At 52.5% G+C, this 11,125-nt stretch overlaps 1 long non-coding RNA gene across 1 annotated transcript; it reads right to left on the reverse strand.

Moving 5' to 3' along the window:
• Positions 1-7,543: 7,543 nt before the first annotated feature.
• LOC309848743 lies at positions 7,544-9,114 on the reverse strand. The gene is made up of 3 exons (XR_014303254.1): positions 8,612-9,114; positions 8,181-8,495; positions 7,544-7,790 (listed from the first exon to the last, which is right to left on the reverse strand). It is a non-coding gene; the product is annotated as an uncharacterized lncRNA (long non-coding RNA).
• Between the last annotated feature and the right edge of the window lie 2,011 nt (positions 9,115-11,125).

Below are 11,125 nucleotides of genomic sequence, written 5' to 3' on the forward strand. Positions count from 1 at the left end.
GTTTCCGGCATGAGTGGTTCTCTGTGCAGATTGGCAGATTGGCACTGACGCCACGGCCCTTGTCAGTCCCGAGTGGTCGACAGCATCGGAGGGAGAGGGTTTCCCATCCAGAGGAGCGGGACAGATAAATGGGCCTGAGCTGCTCCACAGGCATGAAAGATTTTTCTAGCAGAGAACTCAGCAGACTCCCATGAGCCGCTGGCGAGGCTGGCGTGCTTACCCGAGCAGGGGCCAGCTGAGGCGTTCTCTCTGAGGGCTGCGCGGGAGAAACGCCCCCCAACACTGAGCCCCGGGCTGTGCTCGCCCTAGTCCCTCCCCTGGTGGTTGAGGCCTTCATCCAGCTGCTTCTGGGATTTCTGCAGTTTGAAACCTTCTGCTCCGGACTTTGCCATTGTCCAGTAGATTGAACCTGCTCAGATTCCAGAATCTTCTCCATCCTCTCTTCCCCCTCTTCCATTCTTCTTCTTTCTTCTCCTTCCTCCTCCTCCCCCTTCCTCTTCCTCTTCTCCTGCTCATTCCAGAATCGTGGCCTCTCCAGGCTGCATTCCCCACTTGGCTTCATCACACCAGAGCTGCCCGGACACACAGCTCGAACGGAGTCCACCAGACGAGAAGGAACGCCGCATTCCTTCCAGCAGACGCCGCTGGCTCATCCTGACATCAATGCAACAGAGAAAGGGTCTGAGCTCTGTCGGGAGGAAAACACCAGCTGCACTGCGACATGCGCACATGAAGGCCCCCAGCAGCCGCGTGGAGGACAGGTGACCGCTGTAAAGCCTGCGTCTTGGCCAGGAAGAGGTGCTTGTGTGAATTGTCTCCACGACACCGCATAGGACCACGCATGATGCCACAGAGATATTCCTCCGAGCCCACGCTGTCTGAGGTCTCCAGTCCTGGTTCTGCCTAATCATGACATCGGAGGCTAGAGCCCAGGCACCTGAACTTGAACCAAGTTTTCCTTGCAGTTCTTATGGACTCTAAAGAAAGAGAGCCATGGGGTTGCCTGGGTGGCTCAGTGGGTTGGGCCGCTGCCTTCGGCTGGGTTCATGGTCTCAGGGTCCTGGGATGGAGCCCCGCATCGGGCTCTCTGCTCAGCGGGGAGCCTGCTTCCTCCTCTCTCTGCCTGCCTCTCTGCCTACTTGTAATCTCTCTCTGTCAAATAAATAATAAAATCTTAAAAAAGAAAAAAGAAAAAAGAATGAGAGCCATGTAAGGGCGCCTGGGTGACTCAGTGGGTTAAGCCTCTGCCTCTGGCTCAGGTCATGATCTCAGGGTCCTGGGATCAAGCCCTGCATCGGGCTTTCTGTTTGGCAGGAAACCTGCTTCTTCCTCTCTCTCTGCCTGCCTCTCTGACTACATATGCTCGCTCTCTCTCTCTATGTCAAATAAAAAAATAAATAAATCTTAAAAAAAAAAACCAAAAAGAATGAATGAGAGCCATGGTGGAAAGACTGTTGAACTTAGGACGGAACTCGGCAGCGAGGAGCTGTGTGGGACGTGTGGGATCACTGGTGGATTTTCCTTCACCTCACACTTTTTGCTACTGCTATTTTACCTTTACGGTGAGAAATAATTTACTTTTACAAGAAAAATAACATGAATACCGCAGATAAAAATTTAAAAATGAAATGAAAAGGAGGAAGAAGGAATTGGAGGGAGAAGGCCGTGGGCACAGGCATGTACGCGGGCGGCTCTGATGAGGACAGGACCTGCTTGGGGCAGCTGTAGAGGGAGAGGAATTTTAGAGCCAGACTTACAAAACCCGGGTTGGATACCAGCTCTATGCTACTGGCCATTAACCTGGGGTCAGACGCCCAGCCTCAGGTTTTTGTGAAACCCCGAATTTAATACCTGCTGACAACATGCCAGTCCCTGTTCCCAGTGTGTTACTGGGACAATCTCATCCAGTCATCACAGAAGTGGGATAGATATAGTTATCATCCCAGTTTTCCAAAGGAGGAAAGTAAGAGACAAAGAGGTTAGGTAACTTGCCCAACGACGCTCAGCCAGGAAGTGACAGAGCTGGGAAGTAAGTACAAACGTGTTTCGTGAAGCTTACCCCTCTACCTGTCTGGAGGCAGCTGGGATTTTGTTTCTTTTCTTTCTTTCTTTTTTTTTCCCCTAGTGGCAGAATAATTCCCATTAATCAGCAAGAAACCTTTAGCTTCTTCTCTGCACTACTGTCCTCTCTGTTCTCAAAGGGCAGCCTTCTCTGAGATCAGCCCTGCCTAAGCCAGACTCCGAACTGGTTCTGCCGGCAAAATACCAGGCTTACCGGGACAAGGGAGTGCTCTCCAAGGGACGTCCAGTAGAAACCAGCATCCTCACGCCGCATGGGCCCCAGAACTCAGGCAGGACTCACGTGCTGCACCGGAGCCTCCATGAACCCACTTTTCCACCAGAACTTGGCTTTCAGCATCCGCACACCTGGGCGCCTGACCTGGCCCCGCCCCCTGCCGGCCTCGGGGTCTTGGGCGACTCATTTAACCCACTGGCTCCAACCTGCCTGCTGTGCCGGCTGGGCTCGTGGATTACCGGGTTTTTTTAAAAAGCCTTGCAGGCGATTCTGCTGTTCAGCCAGCATTGAGCCTCTCTCCAAAGTTTTCATTCCTTGGATGTAAAGTGGAAGTGGCCATTTATAATCCAAACTTATTTCTTGAGCACCTACTAGGCATTTTCTCATGTACCGATCTAAAAAAAGCCCAGCAATCCCGCACTCTTATCTCCTGTTTCACCTGAGTTTGTGGTTAGTGGCAGAACCAAGACCCAAACCCGAGTGTTCAGAGACCAGCGTAATTCGCTCCACGCCCGACACTCATCAACATGTATTTTCACACACAGTTTCCCTAGGATTAGCCAAGAAACTCCCAGCATAATGCCTGGAATGTAAAAAGCTAATAAATGTAAAATACTTAATTATTAACCTGACACGGGGATTTATTTTAACCTTCATCTTCCCAGATGTCTTGGAGTACTCACGCTATTTTTTTCTTAAGGGCAAGGCAAGGTGTCCCTCTTCAGGGATTACTGGATGCATAAAATTCAAAATTGGGGAACTTACCTCCAGTCGCAGATTTTCTGGGTCCACTGTGCTCAGCCACAGTCGGCCTTGGGTGGTCCTTCCGAAGCACTGCGACATGGTCTGTTTTCTGGAGCAGAACAGCATGGTGTCCTTCCAGCCAAGGTGGGCGCCCTGGGAAGTGGCAGGGCCTAGGCTGCCTCCCCTTGGTCTTCGTGGGGCTCTCGTTTCAGGAAGTCTTGGCCTGTTGTCCTTGGTCATCTGGGTATCTGGGACTTCCTGCCGTAGCCCAGAAATCCAGGCCTAAGGTCATGGCCTGGGAGCCCCGTGGGCCGGCTGAGGGCTGTGAACCCTCCGGTGACCGTCTGGATCACAAGGGGGCGTGTAAAGGTCAGCAGAGCCTTCCTTGAACCCCTCCCCCCCGCCCCAGCCCACTTCACCCGTGGCCATCAGAATCACCCCAGCCCACCTGCACTGGGCTCGTGAAAGCTCCCATCTCAGGCCTCACGCCCAGACTGTGATGGAGTACAGCTGTGCATTTTGAACGCGTTCTGCGGCTGATCCAGGAACCACACTTTGAGAGCCACTGGGCTAGAGAGACAGCGTCATGATAGCCTGGCTTTGTGAGGCCACCCCTTGGAGATTCCAGCAGTGGCTCTGGGAGCTCCTCCTCCCCTTGGTCACACTGAGGCCAGAAGCCCCCGGGGAGGCATAGGAGGCAGTGACGTTGGGCAGACGAGGACCGGGAGTCTAGGAACTCCAGTGTGTTGGGTCGGGGGATACCGGAGACTGGACAGGGACAGTGTATAACTAAGGAAATCTTACACGCTAGTAGTCACAGTGAAAGCAAAGTCCAGGGAGAAGCGCAGGGCTCAAACATTGAGAAAGTCTTCAAGATAATGGCAGATGAGGTCCAGGGAGTACATAATTTGGGGTTGTGACTCCGATGAATGGGGACACCACCACCAAAACTGGTCTTTGAGTGGAAGGGCTTGATACTCTTTTTTTTTTTTTTTAAGATATTATTTTATTTAGAGAGAGAGATGAGTGGAGTATGGGGTCGATCCCAGGACCCTGAGATAATGACTTGAGCCAAAGGCAGATGCTTAACCAAAGGAGCCACCCAGTTGCCCCCAAAAGGACTTGATATTCTGCAGGCTTTACACTCGGGGTGCAAAGGCAGCTGAGGGCCAAGCATTGCCCTGTGCTCCTAGGGGAGCAAGTAAAACTGAAGGCAGAGTGGGGAGCCCATGGGTGAGCTCTGTTCTGACGGGGCTGAGGCAGAGGGACTCAGAGTCCCATGAAATAACTCTGGCAGAGCCATGGGCAAGTGTCTATGTGATGGACATGTGCTTGTTGCCAGGGGAAGCCTAAAAATAACTTTTGGTGTGATGCTTAGTGATGCAAGAAATTGATCTCGAGAAGCCGTTTTGGTAGAAAAGCCTGGCGTTGACGGCTTTTGCACAGTGTGGACAGTTCGCCCTCGGCCCTCTCTTGGGTTGATCTGGAACCGGCCACTGCTTTGTATCTGCTGGGTCTGTCCCAACCCCGGAAGCGCCCCCTTCATTCACTTTGGAAATTGCACTGTATTCTTCCACAAAATGACTAAGAGCAAGCAAGACGGCAAAGCCAAGGTCAAGAGCGGTTAACTCTCTCCCCGTAGTACACAGCGAAGCGCTGGCTGAGCCCCGAGCCTCTCCCGAGATCTTCCATTGATCATCTGGGCTCTCTTGGACGTTTCCAGACCAAATGAGGACACACTGCCGTGAAGGAGGAAAGTATATGACCTAGCCCGGGAGTCACCGTTTTTTCTTATGGAAAAAACTGCTCACTGCCTCCTTAATGTCAGAAACCCATTTTGGACTAACTGCCCTTCACTTGGTAAAGTGTTCTTATTGGAACATCTTCGTATCATTAAACATGGGCTCCAGAGGTGCTGGTAAGCGGGTCAGAGGAGCTCACCCCTCGACCAAGAGCCTGGAGGAGAACCCCAGGGTCTGCAGGCTTAGCGTCCCCCAGCACCCGTTAGTGCTGACTCTCCCCTGCGTTTTCCTCCCGATGGGGTTTCCATTCCACCACAAACCCGTACTGGCTAAGATAAGGGTCAGTGATGGTAAGATGCAGGAGCACGAGAATGGAACAGGAAGTGGAAGGACCCAGCGTGGTGACAGACAGTTACAGATGAGCCAGGCTGAGAAAGTCTCCTGGGCCCTTAATAGCCATGACATTGTACTTGGACTAAAAAGGTGCTTGGAGCAGAACGAGAGCGCTGCGAGTTTGATAACCACGCTCTCCACGGCTCCCCGGAGGGACTTCTGAAAGCATTTCTCCCAAGTCAAGAAAGGTCCGCAAAAGTGGCGTTCAGTGCCTCCACCGGGTAAGTGTTCATGCGGGGGATACTTTCGAGAATGTTCTCAGACCCAACAGACATCAGTGGGGTCTCCAGCCAACGGGGCCGGCCCTCAATCCATTTTTGGCGACATTTTGATGACAAGATGAAATCGAAACATGCTGGTCCGTGGTGGTTTCAGCCACAGAGATGCTCGCTGGCATCTGCTTTGTGGATGTCTTTCTTCTCATCTAGGGCCTTCCTTCTCTGAGGCCCCCAGGACCCTTGTGGATAGTAACAGGAACCAAGGAAAGACCAACAACACTGGAGTTAGTCAGGACGCCAGTCCCATCTAATCTCTGATAGGTACAGACATTTGGGGGCCTGGTCGGGTATGTGTCCTTCTATTCCCCGGGACATCCCACAGGGCTGAGTTCCCACTCTCAAAATGTGGGAGAACCACTTTTAAGGAAATAGGAGTCTCTTCCCGAGGGCTTTAGCTTAAAAAGACGAAGGCGAGGGCCTTCATTACCGCCTCTGAATATTTTCATGGGAAGTTATTCCATTTCCTGAAGGAAGAGCCAGAGAAAGGGCCGGCCACTCTGTCTCTCGGGGCCTGAGTCACTGTTTGTGTTGGGAAGCTGACTCAGTCTTTGTCCAAAGGTTGGGAGGGAGAGAAGAGGCGCCCTGTGTTTCGCAACTGGTCATCCCTCTCACCAGGCCTCCCCCGAGGCCTTGCCACGCAGAGGGTCCTGCTCATCCTGTGGGGGTCGTGCATCCTGGTTTCCTCCTGCTTCCAGCATGACCCCTGGTGGGACTTGCATTTGCTTTCCAAAGGAGACAGACCAGAGGGTCACCTCTCACAAAGCATCAGAAGGATACCCCCAGGTCTGAGGCCTGAGGAGCTGGAGTATTCCTGTGGGGGAGGTGCTTCCAGAACATGGTGGAAACCACCTCAGGCTCCTGTCAGATCTTCTCGTCCTCCAGGGAGGGCGGGCTGGAATGCACGGCAGGCCTGTCTTGTAGGGCAACGTGGGAATTCTGGAAGGATGAGCCGGCCCGTGGCAGGACACCTCTGTCTGTGGCTAACTAGAATCAGGGTGTCCTAGGTGATGGGTTAGGGCACATGTTTGGTTTTCTCTGATTGGTATTAAGTTGTAAGTGGGTCCAAAAGGGAAGCGTGCAGCTCTTTGTCAGGTCCTGGCCATTTTTCCCCAACTGCTCAGTGGTTGTTGTCGAGCTCCCTGGGCTGGTTGCTTAGAGGCAGTGGCCGCCTTCAGGGCTGACTTGCACCGCAGGCTGGCTTCCGAGCTGCCCCTCCCTCCCGATGCATCTGCTTATGTGCCCAGCCTCAAATCAGCTTCTTCCTTCAACAACCTTTCTTCAGCCCTCACCTTCTCCTTCTAAAACTCCAAGTGCAAGGTCCCGGTGGACATCTGCAAATGGCGAACTGATTAAAGTGTGGGGACGCCTGCAGGGCCTTCCCAGACGGCTCTGCATCTCTGTAGAAGATGCTGGTTAACGCTTAGGCCGCTCCAATTCATGCGAGTTCTGGGGTGTGATTCAGGGGGAGGTTCCCTGGCTGTTCCGGGATGGGAGGATCTCGGAGCAGGTAGTTAGGTCCTATATGGCGGGAGGGACTCCTTAATTGCTGAGAGGACAGCCACAGCCCTGGGCAGGCCACAAACCCAGGACTGAACAAGGGATTTAAGGCCGCCCTGGGTGACACAGTTCAGAGGACTGTCACCACACTGGATCGTTCCCTGACCTCTCAGGTTGGAGATGGATCTGGTGCTCCAGGGACCATCACCAGCTTTCCCCAGCTCTTTCACGTCACTAATGAAATCCTGTTCCCAGGGCTCTGTTCAGTTCAAAGCCCACTGTGGGGGGAACAGCAGGGGCCAGGAATCTGGGAGACAAGCTGCCGAAGGCTGGGTCTGCACCACCTTCGTTGGGTCAATAGAATTTCTCGTCTCCCCACTTGTCTTTGATGTGAAAATCATGTCCCTGGTGTGGGACAAAGTGTGGGGAATACAATTAAAAACCAAATTGACTCCTGACCCCCCAAACCCCCTCTGCAAAGGTAGACGAGAAAGCCAACAGGTGTATCACTGACCCACATTAAACCAGAACCGTGATGAGAATCCCAGGCCAGCATCGGGAGGAGTTGCAAAGAGAAACGCTGTCTGTCTGTCTGTCTGTCTTCCGTAGCTAAACGGATAAATCTTTTGCATTTGCATCAGGCAGCTTTCACAAGGTCGAGTGGGGAGAAAGTAGGCGCATCTTCCCCTGGGGGAAATGGGGTATTCCTTGATGATTACGTACAAAGAGATGACCCCCAGGTCTTTCAGGACACAATCCTGAGTTGTAAGACTGGCCAGTGGCTTCTGTGGCCCATAAAAAAAGATGTAGGAGCATTTGAGGAGGATGGAAAAAGGAATTCTGCAAAGAAAAAGGAAAAGTGGGGGAGTCTTTCCCCCCTCCCATCCCCCTGGGAGAATTAAACTTCTTATTTTGCGTTTATATTTGCCCTTACAAAAGCCACCCCGGAGTCAGGAGTCAGGGATCAGGAGCTGGTTTGGGGGACTGAGCCTGCATCCAGGAGTCATGGAGCCTGTGGGATGGCCCCGGGGCGTGGGAGCAGCTCCCGCCCTGGAGGAGGTTCTTCCCTGGGCCACCAGCAGCCACAGTAAGGGAACAGGGCTCTGCGTTCCGGCGGGAGACACCCTCCCAGGCAAAGGGGTGGGGGGTGTCGATGAGGGCGTCTGTCCCTCTTCCCTTCCTCCCACACAGCCCAACCCCCTCCCTGCTCCCACCCTCTCAGATTCTCACGTTTTTATCTCGGATCTTGACGCACAAGATAAGGTTTCTATAATGGAAAATAGAGCAGGACCGAGTCAGGCGGTGAGTCAGAGCTGTTCAGCCCGCAATTTAAGAAGCCTGCTCGCTGGGGCTGTCACGGAAAGCCAAGCATCACGAGCCTTCCGGGTGCACACGCACTCCTTCCCCCTCCCCCTGAGGAAGGCTCTGGAAATGCCGCCCCTGTCCTGCTGTTGCTTCCAGGGCTCTCTGATGGAGTGGGCGTCCTGCGGTTTCTGAAACGTTCCCTCCGAGGCCTGGGCACCTCTGGTGGATTTTCTAGCAAAGCTGTCAGAGGTTGAAAAGATCTCAGTTAAATCACAAGGTCAAACCCTCTGCTTCCAGACAGGTCAGGACGGAATGTCCTCGGGGGCCTCTAACCGCCGCGGGTCATAAATGCTGACCTTGCCGCAGTCTCCTGCTCATTCCTGTTCCTTTGTTGGCTTGCTCTCCTGTTCAGCAGAAACACATCGATGGCCGGCTTGGTGTCGGGCGTCGCTCCCACGGTGTGTGGACACGGGACAGGTTCTGCCTCTGCGGGTCCCTATAAACGCGTCAAGCTGTGGGGTCTGAGCCACCCGCGAGGAGACACTCCTGGCAGTGTCCCCCGGAGTGTGCTCTGAATCCTGGTGATCCTCACCTCCATACCCAAAACCCAGGTTTGGCTGCTGTCCCTGGAAAAGCCAACACTCAAGAAACGGGTTCTGATTGGAAAAGAATCTGAGTTTTCTCCAGGAGGCCAGCCACCTGGGGGTAGAAGGCAGACCCTCGTCCAAAAATGGCTCTGAGGTTTCTGACTAGCCTGATGAGTTGTACAGGAATTTTAGGGCCATTGATCAATAGAAGGGAGACCCCGTGGTCTGTAACACTCGATTATGTACAGACCCAAGGGTGCCAGCTACAGATGTTTCCAGATGTTCAGAGGGAGTGTATTATGGGGGTGGGGTGGGGAGGTTGGGCAAGAGGGCTTGGCTCTGAGTGTTTCTAGGAAACAATGCATGATCTGTAGATAAGCAAAGAAAGGTTTAGTTGATGTATCACTCAGGCTAAAGGCTCTTGCTAAAACATAAAGTTAGCTAAGTCAGTCCTTCTGTGGACTCAACCTTCCCAAAAAGTGTGCAGCAAGAAGACCAGGAAAGCTTTCTTGAACAATACCAGGCAACAGATAAGGCTGCAGGCACGCTGAGCTGTGGTCTCGGCTTTGGGCCAAAGTCTGTGATTCAGCCATGTAGTCAGGTACGCCCGGGCAAGGTCAAGGAGCCAACTTCTTCATCTTTTCGAGCACGCCAGTCTAAAGCATCTAGGTTATCATTAACTCCGATCAGATGGGGATGCCGGGAGTATAGGGAACGCTGTCCTCAGTTACGGTTGTGCCTGCATGCTGATTTTCAATACGAGTATACATCAATGTGTAATAAAAAAAAAAAAAAACTCTGAGGAAGTGTGTTAAATTTCAAAGTATGGCACGGGTCTTCGCTTGCAGGACTGCTTCAGAGAACTCGCATTATTACCACTGCTCCATCTTTAAGTTCGGGGGACGCCTGGGTGGCTCAGTCGTTAAGTGTCTGCCCTCAGCTCAGGTCGTGATCCCAGGGTCTTGGGATCGAGCCCCACATCTGCCTCCTTGCTTGACCCTCTCCCATTCCCCCGGCTTGTGCTATCTCTTGCTCTCTGACAAATACATAAAATCTTTTAAAAAAATAAAATAAGAAAAGTAAAAAAAAAAAAAAACTTTAAGAACTTAAGGAGTTAACTTGCCACTGGAGGGGAAGGGAAGCTTCCTAACATGGTGACTGTTGAGACCACTTTTAGGCAACCACTGTGGATGGTGAAAGTCTGAGTGAGGTGGGAAGGGCCACAGGCAGCCCCAGACCGCTGGATGAACACAAACAGGTCCGCTAGATGACCTACTTCAAAACATCCGTAAACACTGGCCGGTGAATGCCTTACTTACAAAAAGGAAAATTCCATAGGGTCCCTACCTCCGCACCTCCCCCCTTAACTGTAGACGGCACCACGGCCCTGTGGCAGACAGCCTCTCCCTGGCTGTCCTGCCCATCGCTCCCTTCTGGTGTAGTCAACAACCTTCCATCTCCTCTGTTCTGCCTTGGGGGGCTTCTCTCACTGCCCTTGCCCCTGGCCTCTACCCAGTTGGGTCACCCCACATACGGTGCACCCCCAATCCAATCGCGAGACCCCACAGTGACAACATTTGCAACACGGGTCCTTGCCCTGGCAAAGCTAAGCCAAAAAAATCTCACCTCCCCACTGAGTTCAGCTGACCGTGAGTGGCTAATCTCGTAAAGTGGTTTAGTGATCACAAGAGAAATTATTGTCTCTACAGCGAAATGTTAAATGTAAGAACTGACTTCTAAGTTTTTCTCGTGATACCACTGCGGTGATCATCAAATAACTTTTGGCGATATTTCAGATTTATTCTTGTAGCCCACGAGTTCAGACTTTGCTAAGTTTAGTCTTCGCTATCTGGCTTCCACGTCAGCTGGATACCAGTTGTAACGGTCAGTCTTCCCATCCAGCCAAGATGAGCATTCAAGGCCCCTGTGGTCACAGAGGACAGCCTTGTGCTGAGTCTACACAGCTCTAAATGGCTGGTCCATGCGGAAGTCGGCGGTGGATGAGGACAGCGAAAGCAAAGATCAAGGGTAACCACACGGCTGAAGGAGTTACGAGCTCAGGAGGTGGTGTGCGATAACATGGATTCTGCCCTCATCCTACACTGACCTCCCCAATTCCTTCTCAAAGAAGGGGTGTCTGCGTTTCTTTTTGGAGACCAATGTTCTGTTTGGTATGAGCATTTTAGCACCTGAACCCCATCCTGTCCCCACTCCAACTCTGAGTTCTTGTGTCCCCATCCCTTGGTTTCTCCAGGACTGGGATCTTGCCTTGTCCCCTAAGTC

This window comes from Mustela nivalis (assembly GCF_964662115.1).
Source record: "Mustela nivalis genome assembly, chromosome: 15".
NCBI lineage: Eukaryota > Metazoa > Chordata > Mammalia > Carnivora > Mustelidae > Mustela > Mustela nivalis.